At 41.6% G+C, this 16,739-nt stretch overlaps 1 pseudogene; it reads left to right on the top strand.

Moving 5' to 3' along the window:
• The first annotated feature begins 912 nt into the window (after positions 1-912).
• On the top strand, positions 913-3,223 carry LOC101975386 (vomeronasal type-1 receptor 4-like; annotated as a pseudogene).
• Positions 3,224-16,739: the final 13,516 nt, after the last annotated feature.

A 16,739-nucleotide genomic window follows, 5' to 3' on the forward strand; every position in this document is an offset into this window, starting at 1 on the left:
TATACACCAAAAATTCAGCTTCTTTGAAATAGTTGTGCTTAAGCAGGTACTAATAACACTTGAGTGTATCACCTGAAATCAATAACAACTTTTTCTACCTTGCACTCTTTTATCACATGTTGGTGCTTTATGTCTCAAAGCTTAGGACATGGCATGTGATCATTACCAGTCTTTTCCGAGGGTGCTCTTGTGCTTGCTTTCCTAACACAACCAAGTGAGTACTGTGATAGCTGTCCTGACGTGGAGGACATAACTCATACTGCACATAACTCACCAGGAGACAGTGCCTGCTGGATTATAGTTCCTTCACAGCTTCTTCAAATTAATACAAAGTCTCAATGTTCCCTCCTAATTGACATTGGCCTGGAGAATAATTATTTCCAAGCAAATCAAAACGTGTTTCAATGAAAGCTCAAAACACCAGCAGTTTAGAATATGATAGGCATGTAGGAAAGGAAAAGCTTATATAGAACTGGATTCTTTGAAGAAGGCTGCTCTTGAGCTTTAGAGAAGCCTGTGGTTGACTGTACTGTCTCAGATACCACTCGGTGCCAGGATCCTGCACCAGCCCTCACAGGAGTATGACAGTAGACAGACACTGCACCCCTGCACCCCTAAGCTCTTTGTCATTAGGCAAAGCCATTTCAACACCTCCCTCATGTTGTGAAGATCCACGTGCTGCCTTCACAGCAAGGATTTATACCCACTTCATGATTTTAAAAACTGACACAGGCCTCATTAAAATCAGATTGTAATGGAAAAATATGAATCAAATATTCTGAGTGGGAATTCTGGAGAGTAGGGCAATGCTCGGTTTTGGTTGACAAGACACATGAGCCCAATCTTCCTGTTCCCCTGCAGGACCCTCTAAATGGGACAGCAGGGAACTGTGTCCCAGTGATGTGGGACAGGATGGCAGCCAGTGATGTGGCTGTAGGCATCATCTTCGTGGCACAGACTGTGGTTGGAGTTCTGGGCAATTTCTCCCTTCTCCTGCATTACCTGGTCCTTTACTTCACTGGGTGCAGGGTAAGACACACAGACTTGATTCTTCAGCACTTGATTGTGGCCAACTTGTTAACTCTCCTATGTAAAGGTTTTTCCCAGATGTGGAAGCTTTTGGAGTGAAATATTTCCTCAGTGATGGGGCTGGAGATGTGGCTTAAGCAGTAACGCGCTCACCTGGCATCTCAGGGCACTGGGTTCGATCCTCAGCACCACATAAAAATAAATATGTTGTGTCCACTGAAAACTGAAAAATAAATATTAAAAAATTATCTCTCTCTTCTATCCTTAAAAAAAAGATTTCCTCAGTGATTTTGGATGCAAGATGCTTTTCTATCTTCACAGGGTGGGCAGGGGTGTATCCATTTGCAGCAACTGCCTCCTGAGTGTCTTCCAGGCCATTAAGATTAGTCCTGAGGACTCCAGGTGGGCAGAGCTTAAAGTGAAGGCTTCCAGGTGCACTGGCTCCTCCATGTACCTGAGCTGGGTCCTGTACCTTCTTGTAAATGTTGTTTATCTTATATACATGACTGGGAGAAAAAAGCAACAAAAACATCACAATCCTAAAAGATTTTGGATACTGTTCTGGTGTTCGTCATGACACATCCACAGACTCACTCTTGGCAGCATTGCTAACCTTCCCTGATGCCCTGTGCGTGGGCCTCATGCTCTGGGCCAGCAGCTCCATGGTGCTCATCCTGCACAGGCACAAGAACAGAATGCAGCACATTCACAAGACCAGCTCCCCCAGGTCCTCCCCTGAGTCCAGAGCCACCAAAACCATCCTCCTCCTGGTGAGCACCTTTGTCTCCTTTTACACACTTTCCTGTATGTTCCAAGTTAGTTTAGCTGTTGTTTATAATCTCCACTGGCTCCTGGTGAACACAGCTGCAATAGTTCCCTAGCTGTCAGCCCCTTCCTGCTCATGAGCAGGGACTCCAGTGCTTCCAGGCTCTCCTTTGCCTGGATAAGAAATAGGAAAACTCCTGATGTCATGATGAACATGTATATTTTAAGGTTAGGCACAATGCTTGTTTATTATTAATATCCATAAAATTATAAGCACCTTTGCATAGTCATATAATATGAGAGTGGTGATTTTTATACATATGCATGTTTATTAGAAACATCCGTATGTAAGAGTGTGTATGTGTATTTTTGACATGAGCATGTATGTATGCATTTAACTGGGATTATACTTATTATCTGTCAAGTAAAAACTCAGGAAAAGGATATGTAACAAATGTAAATTTCAGATTTAAATATAATACTAATCGTAACAGTGGCAAGATACTTTGGCATTACATTGTGTATAACCAGAAAAATGACATGTTGTGCTCTATTTGTGTACAGTAAATTGAAATTCATTCTGCTGTCATGTATAACTAAGTAGAACAAATTTTAAAAATAAAAATAAATTATGTTATTATTCTCACTAAAAAAATACTTTGGCATAAAAACTACTTTCTCTTATATTTTCCTGCTGTTCTGGATGATTTAGTTATTAAAACAAGTAGAATGTTTTTCATTTATCTACATACATGTTTGTTTCTTAGCTTAGACTCTTGAAAGAAAAATCAAAGTGACCATTATCAAACAATATTTGCCTACAGAAAGGGAAATCAGATTTATATATTCCATATAATATTGAAATGGGCAACAATGATCTACTAACACTCTCTTTATGACGTGTGTTATTTTGCAGTTCCTCTGTTGGTTTCAGAATGCTACATTTTATCCTTCCAAAACATAATCAGGCCATAAATTTATTTAATTGATTTACTATCCACCTTGACATTATACAACATTGGAAGTTAATGTATTTTTGTTGCAACTGACTTTTAAATCCATTGGTATTTGTAAAAATTTTTTTTTGTATAAGTTAAGCATTCCTTACTAGTGAAATTTCACAACATGCAGGTCCTATGTGGGAAAACAATGTCCAGATGACTCTCTCATAATTGTCCCCAAGAGTGACCAGTATGTGACATCTAACAGCATAGATCACTTTCACCTCTTTTATATTTTATATATGTTGGGAAAAGTATAAACGGCAGCCGTACCCCAGAGAAAAACCCTAACATGGCGCCTAAAGACCTCTTCTTCCTACCTTCCTCTTTTCTGCAGTGGCGCGAAAAGTTCCCACCCGTGTGAACTCTCCTGCCAGCGCCAATTTCAAATCTCGCTGGCAGGGAACCTTAGCCCCAATAAGAACTAATTCCTGGGCTCCGGAGCTGATATCTGGAAGAACTTGCCAATAAATGGGTGGCCTGCCATTTATCTAAGCCCTACCATTTCCCCCTTAGATCTATATAAGCACATAGCCTTTTGCAATAAAATTGGAATTCTCCCAGCGAAGTGTCTTTGTGTGGGGAATTCTTTCAATATAAGGGAATGGTTTGCCCTGAACTCTTTCATATTTGACTGAGAGAATTTCATGTGCTTGAAAATTTGTATTTTTTTCATGTTGTTGGTGACAGAATTCAACTGAAGGAATTTCAAACAATTAATTCTAGCATTCCTCTCTTGGTGCACAGGTGCGCTAGTTTGATTATGATTTATGTTTTTCTGCCCTCATTTCCATGTGTTGGAAGCTTTGTCCCCAGTGGGATGTGTTAGGTGGTAGGATTTTTGAGAAATAGAGGCAAGGAGAAGGGACTTGGGTCCTGGGGCAGTCACTCTTGAAGGGGCAAATGCTGATCTCCTGGGGCATATCAGCTCCCATGAGAATGGGCAGTCCTACAGTGAGTGCAGGTGTCTCCTCTGTCTCTCGCTCCCTGACTTGCTCTGTGGTCTCTTTCACATGTGCTCCCACCATAGAGATTCCATCTGCTGTGAGACCCTCCCTAGAGCTGAGCAGATGCTGGCACCATGCTCCTGAATCTCCAGAACTGTAGCTAAATAAATGTATTGTCTTTATCAAGTATCTACCCATAAATATTTGGTTAAAGCAACAGAAACAGATTAATACAGCATGTGAGTGCCACTCAGCTTGGAGGATCGTGAGCAGCACTGGCATAGAGGTTCCTCAAGAATTTTGATGATACTTGTATGAGTTCTGTTGGTACATATATAGTGGGGCCCTTGCTAGTCACAGTTAAACACTTACTAGCTCTAAGATATATTGCTAGGGTTTGCCAAATGTTTGCATAAGTTTCAACCCATTGGGTGCTCCTATTTTTAATTTTATGGTTTTGTAGGAGAAGAAAATACTTTTATTAATCATAATGTAACACTGGTCCACATTATGCTTTGAATATAGCCCTTGCTGCTCTGCCACAGCAACTTATTTTTTAAAAGGTCGAGTTTCTTTCTCTTTCTCTCTCCCTGCTCCTCCCTAATCTCTCCCTCTCCCTAATTTTAGGGAAAACAAGATTATCTTTCGTCCTCCTTTTAGGTAGACTTATCTGTACACACCCACCATAAGAATGAAGTAATTGGCCTTGGAAACTGGGAATATAACCCAGGGACAGTAAACCACTGAGCCACATCCCAGGCCCTTTTTATTTATTTATCTATTTATTTTGAGACGGTGTTTGCTAAATTGTCTAGGTCCTCTCTAATTGCTATGGGTAGTCTTGAACCTGCGATCCTCCTGCCTCAGCCTCCCAAGTCGCAGGGCCTACAGGTATTTACCACTGCACCCTGTGTTGATCCTGTAGATAGTCTCTTGGGAAAGATCTTGGAGTTGGAGTTGGTTTGTCAGAGGAGAAGTATATGGAAAAAATTCTGTCTGCACAGGCATTTATAGGATCCCACTATAAGGAGTCTGAACAGTCAGGAACTAAGTTGAGGATGCACACAGGCGCTGCCTCTGGAGTACAAGGTCCTGCCTCTGGTGTTCAAGGTCCTTGATTCTCAGCCTGGCCCCAGGTAGCTTCCAATCTGCTCCCTGTGGATCAGGGATGCCAGCCCTGGGATGGGGAATAAAAGTCTTAGAAAAGCTGCCTGGGATGTGGAAAAATGGTCAGAGAGAATCTGACTTCCAGCCCTGACTTTCAGCCCCCTTTGCTGATGGGATTTAGAGGCTGCTGGCCACAAAGAATGTGGCAACACTTTCAGCACTGTTTATAACCTGGGCTAGTCTCCTCTTTTAAGGTCTAACGGGACACCCCATTTGGCCAGGAGATGTCCATCACCAGGGCAGAGCAATTTTGCTATGACAGTACCCATCAAACTAAATGTATGGGGAGACTGGGAGGATAAACAACTGCACCCAGAAAAGATAAAAGCAAACTAAGGTCAACCCACATTTTGTTGGCAGCATCTACAAAGGGATCTTCAAGGAAGCCTAAAGAAAAGGATGGAAAGGGCCTCCCCCACCGCATACCAATATGTCTAGCCTTAAAAAAGAAAAAGAAATGCTCAAAGGAGTCTCTGGGTACAAATGACAGTGGGGAACTCACTTAAAGCATTGTGATAATAATAAGGGAGACTGGTTAGAATCAAAAATATCCTGTGCTCCAACTCCTTGAATGCAACCTTGGAAAAAAAGACCAAGGCATGGCTTTTGTTCATGTCAGATTTTCTGATCCCTCTCCTGAGAGAAAATTTTTTGTGTGTGAATTAAATGCACAGATAACATTGATAACAATTATTTCAGAGTATGAATTTAAAAAGGGTCTAAAACTAGAAAAAAGATATAAGAAGGTTGTAGACATAGAAATATATTTTAGTATGGAAAATTAGAAGGTTAAAAAAATGTTTCTGGATGAGAAGAGTTTTGTATGGCCAGGTAATATTATGCTAAAATCCATGATGAAAGGGAGGATAGAACTAAGGATGGAAATAAGCGTAGTGTGTGAAAGTAAGTTGCAGAGGTTTGTAGTACATCTCAAAAAGCTTGTGTGTTTGTGTGCTTATATTGGCTATTTAAATTTAAAATTTAAAGCTATTTAAATTTTAACATACTAATATGAAGCATAGTCTGAAACATTGATCTGCTCTTATCTATTGAGGTAATTTTATTTTTATCTGTAGATTTTATTATTTAGAAAACTAAGTCTTAAAGGAATTAGAGTTTGTATTTTTTAAAAATATCTTTTTTTTTTTTTGGTTTTAGGTGGACACAATATCTTTACTTTATTCTTATGTGGTGCTGAGGATCGAACCCAGTGCCTCACGCAGAGTAGGCGAGCACTCTGCCTCTGAGCCACAACCCCAGCCTGAGTTTGTATTTGTTTTAAAGTCTTGGGGCTGGGGATGTGGCTCAAGTGGTAGCGCGCTCGCCTGGCATGTGTACGGCCCGGGTTCGATCCTCAGCACCACAAACCAACAAAGATGTTGTGTCCGCCGAGAACTAAAAAATAAATATTAAAAATTCTCTCTCTCTCTCTCTCCTCTCTCACTCTCTCTTTAAAAAAAAAATAAAGTCTTTCAAATGATTACTTCATAATTGGTTAAATAAACAACAGTTATTTTAGGTCATGAAAATATAGTTATGACTTAAACAGGGGATAATATAGTTATCCCCTAAATATAAGTGACTAGATATATGTATACATCTGAGAACTATATCTGTCTTAGCCTTGTCTAAGTGTCATATAAAAGTTTATGTAGATTTACCATGAAAGTAAGTAATACGTGATCTCCTTGATGCATTTCATCTGACATAGAAGGGCCACACTGCCATTGGAAGACCTGGCTTATATCTGTTTGCCTTGACTAAGTCTATCTTTGATCATTAATGCTTTTCCAACTGTATAAGATTTAAGGCTATCCTTTGATTTTTTGCTGGTATTGCTAACCTATGCAGACCTGTTATTATTGTTACCAGTTCTGTGATCAGACCAGTCCAACCTTCTAAAGAAGACAATTTCTAAGATTTCCAGGCACTTATGTTATGTTGTTCCATTATCATCTAAAGGAAACAGTGTTGCTGGATTTAAGGTGGACACAATTTTAAAATTGACATTGGGGTTGTCCAATAGCATGGCTTGGTATCTCCCTATTCTCCAGCTGTTAACCACTAGCTACCCTGCTGTTCTAGACTTGTTGAAGGAAAAACACAGGGATGGGTTGTCCTAGAGTGACTTTTCAGCCTCTCTAGTAAATCACAAGTGGCAGTAACTGCCCACGGGCAGGCAGGGCATCCCTTTCGCCGTGTGGTTAAACTGTTTTGACAAATAGGCCATTGGCTGTGATGTCTCACAGTGTCTATAAGAGAACTCCAAGGTCTATACTTTATTTCTCATGCACATATTATCTGAATTCCTTTGATAAGTCAGGTAGGTCCAGGGCAGTACCTGTCATGAGACTATATTTTAACTCTTCACGCAGCTTGGTATTCTGGGGTCCAAGTCCTGTTTATGTCCCTTTCAATGCCTTATACAAGGGTTTTGTTATTAGTCCAAAATTAGGGATCTAGATACAGTAGAATCTTGCCATTCCTGCATAATTGCCTCTGGGTCCTCAGTTCTCTAAGTTTCAAGATAGCATGTTTTCAACCTGACATCAAACTTTAGGTTTCTTGGCTAATTTGGAATCCTAGATGAGTGACTTGTTATTTGCAAATCTGAGCCTTTTTAGTGGACATCTGGTGTCCCACACACCAGAACACACCTATTCCTGCTATAAGCTCCCTTCCCATACTGTGGGAGTCCTATCTCTTCTCACTTAAGAAGATTCTGCTCCGTGTATTCTTCCCTTCTATTATTGTGCATGGATTTTATTCTTCAAATTTGTAAGACAAGAACCCAGAAAGAAATTGGTGAAGCAGAGAGCCTAGTTTCATCTCAAAACTCCAACTTCAAAATGAGGGAGTTAAACTGGGTGTGGTGGTACAGCCCTCTAATCCCAGTAGCTTCGGATGTTGAGGCAGGAGAATTACAAATTTAAGGACAGCTTCAGCAATTTAGTGAGGCTTTAAGTAATTTAAAGAGACCCTGTCTCAAAATAAAAAGGGCTGAGGATTCGGCTCAGTGGTAAAGTGACCCTGGGTTTAATCCCTGTACTGAAAAAAAAAGAGAAGATTATCTTTTTTGATGTTGGCAGGAGGAGGTTCATTTGATGAGTGGGGGATCTTGCCGGATCTAGCAACACATAAAATGCACCATCCTGGATACTGGAGACATACAATTTAAGGATCAATACACCCTCTTTCTGTGCCACAGCCACATACACCGGGAGGAACTCAGCACATGGGAAGATGCTCCTCCGCTTCCCACCACACCAGGGAGACACAGTAAACTCCTGCAGGAAGCCTGCAGGAGACATCTCTGACTCCTTTCTTTGGGCCTGGTCTCCCTGCTGGTGAAGCCCACACAGGCTGCAGCAGCGGGGAGCTGGGCAGCACTGGGCTCCCTTCAGGGCACAGCCTGGCCCTGACCGAACTGAACCACAGCACAGCCCCCCTAACCTCTCCTGGGATCCCAGGCTGAACTCAGCCCCCAGGATGGAGGACACAGGTCTTTGGTGTCAATGCCAGAGACAAGTCAGAATTACCTAGTTATGTTAGATATTCCTTAAGCTTGGTTCCCACCCTGACCATAAAAATGGGAATTTCTGACAAAAGGACATAGAGAGATATTTTCAGAATGTCTCAGCACTCCTATGAGAATCCAGGGTTGAGCACAACCAGGGGGGCAAGTCACGTTCACCTCCCGTTTTCTGCCTTCTCTTTGAAACTTTGCCATCAATCCAAAAGGAAGAAAGAAACAGGCAGCAGCTGCTGTGTGGATAAAGGTTTGGCAGGGTGTGGCTGCAGTGTGACTGTAGCTGGGGAGTCACAGGAGTCTCCATGGAGCAGGTGATGTCAGAACAAAGACCTGAAGGGTAGGCCACCTGCAGCCCAGGGGCCACAGAAGGCTAGGGAGAGGGACAGGACCCAGTGAAGTTCCTGAGGCTGGAGAAGCTTGTGTCAGGAAAACGAAAGCGGCTTGTGTGGCTGGAGGTGAGTGAGCAGGACACAGAGGCCCTGGGGAATCACAGCAGGCCCAGGTCTTCCCAGTTTTTGTCTCCATACCTTAAAAGAATTTTGGACATCATGTGTTTTCTTACTCATTTTAAGGGAACATACAATTTTTTATCACATAAATTAAAACACTTATAAATAATTGAACATCATCTGTATGCTAAATACGTAAAATGCAGAAGGCTGCCCGGGGAATGCACATGAGTTAACTCAGGAAGTCACTTTGGATATCTGCAAATGCAGATGGCTAGTAGACACCTAAGCAGAGATGTCCAGGAACCCAATGGACACAGGACCCTGAAGTCCAGGGAGAAACCAGGAGAAGAGGAGAAAAGGAAACACGTACGTGTTCTCAATGTCATGAGATGAGCCGATCTGGAGAGAAAGTGGGTATAGACGGGATGAGAAGGGGTTCAAGGACTCAGCCTTTGGGACATTCCATATCCAGAGGCCATGGCCAAGAAGAGGGTGCACTGATTCTGAACATTTAGGATTGACTTCCAAAGACTCATGTTACCTGAGGAAGAATCCCAGAGAGTCAGTGTTCAGGAGACACCAGCAGAGGAGACTGAGGTAGGAAGGAAATCAAAACTAGTAGAAAGCTATTGTCAGGAAAAGAAAAAGAGAGAAAACTAAATACCGGATTTAGAAACGGGGGGTGAGGGTGGAGCGGGGGGGGCCACTGGTGACTCTGAAAAAGAAAGTATCAAATGTGAGTGGGACACATTGCTGCACTCCTGTAATCCCCGTGACTCAAGAGGCTGAGCCCCCCCCCCCCCCAAAAAAAAGAGGCTGAGGCCAGAGGATCACAAGTTCAAGGTCAGGCTCAGCAAATTAGTGAGTCCTTGTCTCAAAATAAAATAGAAAGGGCTAAGGATGGATCGCAGTGGCAGGATGCCTCCCCTGCATTTGTGTAAGGCCCTGGGAGAAAGGAAAGAAGAAAGAATGGATAGCAGTTGTGAAAGCTTGATTGGAAGGTCCAAGTGAAAATTGGAGGCAAGAATTGAAGACAGTATAAGCAAATTTTTTTTGTCTTAAATGAAACAGAAGAGGTCTACTTACTACAAGAAAAAACATAATTAATACCTCCCAATAATATCCTCATAATGCTAGGAAACCCTGCAAACCCCAATAACTTGTGAATCCATAAAGGTACCAACGAGGTATAATGATCTTGGTTCCAACATAGGTACCATCAACATCTGCTAATTCAAGAGAAATGAGGCACATACTCAATGAGACCCTGACATCACCAGAGGAAACACTCCAAATTGCCCTTTCTGTCTGCCAAAATGTATCTGAACCTTGAATTTCATCTGCAAACACTTCAAAAGAACAAAGGTAACCCCTAAAATGATCTCTGAGATTTTCCCCTTACTGTTTCCACAAGTTTCCTACAGAAGCCACCACATGGAGTCCATGCTGTGGTGTGTCTGTAATTCACCTTCTCAGGGTTAAAGTGCCCCTCCTCCTGCTGCCCAAACTCCTTATAGGCTCAGCTTAGGTCTTGGTTCTAATGAAATTACAGGATGACTTTTCTCTCTGCCTAATTTATCTACTACTTCATTCCTCAGGTGTGACCATGAATTTCCTGATTCACCTGCTGCATGTATAGCTCAGTCTGAGCTAAGAAACTATAGCACTCCAAAACAATCCATGCAACCCACATCCACCCACGAACCCACTTCCAGGTGCACCAGCCACATCTGAGACATTTCTTCCTTTCAAAGATCCGAAAGAACAAGTTCCAATTAAAACCAGTAGGCATAGGCCAAGATGACCTAGTGTTGCCTTTAGGTCTTTGGCATGTCATTATAATAGTAAAATCCACTCCCCCTCCACCATGGGTTTTGCTTAGGGTACCCACGGGTGAGACCATGCATCATAAGGACTTAAAGATCTGATTCAATCCTAATGTCAATCAAAAAGTGGTACTTGGGTGAGACTCTCTAGAATCTTCCTTAAGATGGATAAAACTAGGAAACAAAGGGGGCATTATTTAAAATGTTATTTAAATAACATCTATTTTTCTCCTAATCCCCTTTTTCCTCCCAAGTCAGGCCACAGAGATTAGAACCCCACTCTCCCAAAGCCAGCCATAAAACCTAGGAATATTACTCCCCCCACAACTTTTTGTGTAAGAGTTGACCATAGAGAAATTCTCTGACCTACCTTGTTTGATAATGGATCATAAGACCCTCATTCCAGAACAGATTCTGCTTTGTATCTGGGAGGAAGGATTGTCACACAGAGAGACCAGGCCTTTCTGGGTTTCCCTCTTACTCTACTACCATTAGATTACAGCCTTTGTTCAGTCACATTTCCACACAGCTACCTGCTCGTCATTGAGTCTAAGTGTAAAAATAGTTTGAGACTTTGGGTCTTAAATTTTGAAGACTCCATGTCATGTAAAACTGATTAAATAAATGTCACGTTTTCCTCTTGCTGACCTTTTGTTTTACTAGTGCTAGCTGTGACTCTTAAAATAGGTGGGTTAGGTGTCAAGGTCCTGTCCCCCACCCCTGCAGCCCCCCATCCTTGACCTCATTGTGCCTTCTATCCATAACCCAAGCTGACTTTCACTTGCGTTCCCCTTCAGGGTCAACCCCAGGACACAAAAGAGGCCGTAGAACCGCATAGCCCCTGGTTGGAAAAAGGACATAGAAGGAAAATTGAAGACACTGATCTGCTTTTTCAAAGAAAAAAAAAAAGAAGGTCCCTTGTTACTTCAGGCGTTTTTTTAGCAAGCCCTCCAAAGAGGAATGTAGGAGCCCTAGTTACATGTGATAAGATTAGGAGCAAAGGAATGTTGTAAGAAAGGAGAAGAATGGTCCCCTGATAGTGAATTCCTGCAAGATTAGACTCTGAGGAATTAGTGTGAAAAATAGGAAATCCACTGGTCCATTTTCAGAATATAGTATTTGGCCTTAATTGGTTCAGTTATAACCATTTTAGTTATAGCCCTTCCCTTTGCCCACCCCAATTTCAAAATGAGCAAATCACATAGATTATAACCACAGCTCCTCCCGTCAGGGCAGGGGGACTGCCTCCCCATGTGTGCTGGCTCACTGGACTCTCTCTGGGGGACACTCTTCTGTAGAAGAATGATTTTTGGGGGCAGGGCTTGCTGACCCACTTCAGGGCATGTGTTTGATTTCTTGTGGTACCTTGATATTTCTAACATCATGACACAACATCTAGCAGAATATGCTTATAATAGGAAGACTCACCTTTGCATCATGATTTCCAGGTACACATGACCTCGTATGCAGTAAGTCCTGAGAGAATCCCATTGCACCTGTGATTGTGCTGGTCAGGAAAGGCGGAGTCCATGACTCAAGAAGTTCCCCAACAACACACCCACGTCAGAACCTGAAGTTCTAACTACTACATCTCATGCCACCTGCCGACTGGCAAGACTCATCCCAGGCCACCACTGTTCAATTCTGGTGGCCCTGCAGACCACACCAGGGAGGACTGTCTGGGGCTCTGATTCCTTCCCATACAGTCTGCTTTCCAAGAGGCTCAGGCCCAGAAGGTGGCATCCTCAGAGACTTGGGATCTGGAGCCCATGGAAAGGGCAGGTAAAGAGGCGGCCCCAGGACAGCCAAGGACTGAATGGGCAGGATTTTAGAGTTCCATGTTTGACTTATCCTGAGAGATAAAGATAGAAGACTGCAGCCCAATTCTCAAAGTCCTCTCTCTATGCCAAGGGAAGATTTTTCTTATTCATGAATGCACCATTTTTCTCCATCAACTCATGAAGGTCTGTATTCTTTCTCTATTATTCCTTTTACATGTATGTATATGTGCGTGTGTATGTGAGTGTATATATACATACATACATATATACACATATATACACACATATATACATATATACACATGTATACACACACACACACATATATATATATGTGTGTGTGTGTGTGTGTGTGTGTGTGTACACGATTTTTATTCCTTAGGGAACTCAAAGAAGAAAGCTGATATACATGTGAGCCTCAATTGATTTTTCAGTCAATGGTCCTCTGCTGTGACCCACCATGAGCATCATGCTCCATGAGATAGGATTCTTCTCCCTGAGACCACAGTGTCTTTCTTTCCCCTGTGATCCGAGGCTTCCAGAGGTTCTTCATTGCTATGCACATCAACACCTTCACAAATACAGCCTTCCTAACACAGGAAGGTGGCCTATGAATAGTCAAGGTTGGACCCTTCCTTTGCAGGGATCCTATAACCACTTAATAACCTCCTCCAGGACCACTAGAATAGGCTAGAATGTTTCCCAGAGCTATCTACAGCACATACAAACGTCAAAAGTGTAGGACTAAAGCTCTATTCCTCACTCTGATCCCCATCCTGCCCAACCTTATTCTCTAGAAGAATGACCTTCACCCTTTCCGAGAGTCTGATCTCAGATATCTCTTAGATGATGTCCATGACTAGGTATGACGTGCAATAGGCAAACATAGCTTTTTCTGGTTGCAGGATCTAGGACTCTCTTAAATATTTCTGATTTCCTCAAATACTGGTTAAAAATTGATTCTTCTCTAGATCGTAGAAAAACAGAAGCGCCAACCCACACAGCAAATATAGAATTTATATAGAATTTATGCCCCATGGAATCCAGCTTGAGTTCAACTATGGGTGCTAAATGTCCTCAGAGCAAAGAAACAGTTTTCTGATATTTGAAGTACACTTGCTGGCACTGTTGCCTGGAGCTTCCAAATGAGTGGCATGTTCCTGACGAGAGTTCTGTGGCAGCATCACAGAAAGAAGAAACAGCACAAAGAGTTCTATAGGGTGGGAAAAGAGATTAAAAGGAGGTCCCATCCAGCCTGGGTTACCAGGCCTCACGTCTGAGGCCTTTCACTCTTCCCTGGGCCTTCTTTTGTCCCATGTCCATCCTCATATCAAATGTAGTCCTTGGTAGAGCTCCATTTATTCTACATGTAACCCAGATACCAGATGGTCCTAGCATCACTATTGGAGAGTTAAGAGTTTAACCCTGCCAGTATCAGTACTGAAAATCCAGAAATATTCTGCAAATTTTTGTTAATTCCCAAATATTCAGAGTCTTGGATCTACCATGTCCTGTTTGGGCTTCCCTGTATGATACACTTTTACTTTAACTCAGCCCTTTCTTCTGGTGTACCTCAAAGAAACCACTTCCATAGATGCCTCCGTGAGCCATTTGGCTGCCTCCTGGGGGCCGAGATCCATCCAGCCCCAAGGGAAACACACCAATAACTTTAGTGTAATCACTTTTCTCCAGAGCCCTTCCTGGGCTGCTCTGCCAGTTAAGGAATCACAGTTCTTTGCTCTCTACCTATGTAGCCTCTCATCCTGCTATCCCACACTTCTCTCCTCTGCTCCATCTCACCCATCTCTGCTTCTGTAGTCTCCATTTTTGTAGATAAATTCTTGTCTCCCAAGTCCATTCCCTAGTCTGTATGCTTGAACCCATCCTGATCTGGTGAAAAGTGAGTCGTCTACTTTAATGCAATCCAACCTTTTTTTTTTTTTATACTGGGGATTGAACCCAAGGGTGCTTTACCTCCTAGCAACATCTTTTTACTTTTGGTTTGATACAATATTGCTGAGACTGGCCTTGAACTTGTGATCTTCCTACCTCAGCCTCCTGAGTCACTAGGATTCCAGGGCTGTACCACCATGCCCCACTACAATTCAAACTCTTAAAGAAAATTAGTTATATACAGCATTACAGTATGAGTTTTCTGTTTTGTTTTAAAGACCACTTTCTTGGGGTATGTTTGACATATAAAAAGTCATAGATGTTAATGTATATAACCTGAAGGGAGGTAATTTACTTCCATAAAACTATTATCACAATATTATAAACACACTTAGCACCTTCAAAAGTTTCCTCCCACTCTCTTCATTTTCTTGAGATTTTTTAAAAAAATTTCTGTGGTAAAAGCACCCATACAATCTACCTTCTTAGCAAATTTTAAGTGTATAATGTAACATTGTTAATCAATGCCCTACAGGTACAGTACCTCTCCAAAACGTATTTATCATGAATCACTGAAATCTTGTACCCTTTGATAAACGCCTCCCCATCTCCCCCTTCCTCCAGATCCTGCCAACCATCACCATTCTCCTTTCTGCTTTTGTGAGTGTAACTAATTTAGGTTCCACTTCTAAGCAAAACCATACAGTATTCAACTTTCTGTGTGTGACATTTCAATTTGTGTGTCTTTTCCAGGTTCAGAGATGTCCTTGCAAATTCCAGAATTTACTTCTTTCATAAGGTTGAATAATATTCCCCATGGTGTGCACATACAGGTGTGCTCGTGTGTGTGTGTGTGTGTGTGTGTGTGTGTGTGTGTGCGCGAACACTTAGACCCGTCTTCATGTTCACTGTGACAATGAACATGAAGTGCAGGTATCTCTTCAAGGTACTGATTTCATTTACTTTGGATATTTACTTAGAAATGGGATTGCTAGATCATATTACTGTTCTCTTTTTAACTTTTTGAGAAATATTCATTCTGTTTTCAGTATTAGACTTATCTTTTACATTTTCTTGTTTGTGATGTTTTTGTTGCTCCATTAGCAAATCATATGCACAGGTAGAATGATATTAACTAGCACATTCAGAGCCTGACACAGGGTATTGGAGATGCTTAAGAACATGGCAGATTTTAGTTTTAAGTTCTATCAATTTATCTTTTACCATTGATTCAACAAATTATTTTTTAATTTAATTTCTCTTTTATTTTAAGTTCTATTAATCTGGAATTCCTGGGGCTGATCATGATCAACTGACAAATACCCATGATACTTAAGGTAGTACCAATGGAAATGCTTCTGATCACTCTAAGAACATTGAACAAAGAAAAGGAATTCTAAAATGAACAAGTTATATCAAGATGGGGGAATAGCCATTCCAAAGAATTAATTTTTTGTTGTTGTTTTGGTATCAGAATTGAATCCAGGGACTGAGACACATCTGCAACCCTCCCACCCCCATTTAAATTTTGGATTTTAAGACAGGGTCTTGCTAACTCACCAAATTGCTGAGGCTGGCTTTGATTTTGAGATCTTCCTGCCTTGGCCTCCTCAGCCACTGAAATTACAGGCAAAGGCCACTGTGCCTGGCAAGAACTTTTTTTAAAACAATTTTAAAACGCAGTGTTTTGTCTACACATTCCAAGTGGGAAACTTCTTTCTTCTATTTTTGATACCAGGCACTTGACCATTGAGCCACATCCTTGGCCCTTTTTATTTTTTAATGAATTACTGGGTCTCGCTAAGTTCCTCAGGGCCTCACTAACTTGATGAAGCTGGTTTTGAACTTGGCAAATACTCTTCCTTCAACCTCCCAAACCGCTGGGATTAGTAGCATATACCACTGAGAAAGGCGCCTAAGTGGGAAATTTCTTAAGGGCAAAGGAACTATTTGAAACTATTACACATATATTTTATATATTTTCCTAATTATAGATAAATACTAAGTTTTTTTTCAGCATAAGAGGAAAAAGGAGTATAAACATAAAATTGGAACATGGCAAATGAAGATCCCATAAGTTTTCATTTGAATTGGCATATTATTAAGATGAATTCATGATTAGAAATGTAAATGTGCAATTTATAAAATGCACATTTCCCTGAACTAGCAACTGAGAAGTCTAGATTTGATGGACAACCTACTAGCAACATACACCCTAGCCCCCAAATGCATTAGCTAAATAACACTCACGGTTCAAAGGAAATAGGGCTTCTTGAAGAAATGCATGATCTATGATAGTTCAAGGACTTTACTTCTGACAATAAGCAGCCTGTCTTAGGGGAGGGG

Source organism: Ictidomys tridecemlineatus, chromosome 15, assembly GCF_052094955.1.
Source record: "Ictidomys tridecemlineatus isolate mIctTri1 chromosome 15, mIctTri1.hap1, whole genome shotgun sequence".
Lineage (NCBI taxonomy): Eukaryota > Metazoa > Chordata > Mammalia > Rodentia > Sciuridae > Ictidomys > Ictidomys tridecemlineatus.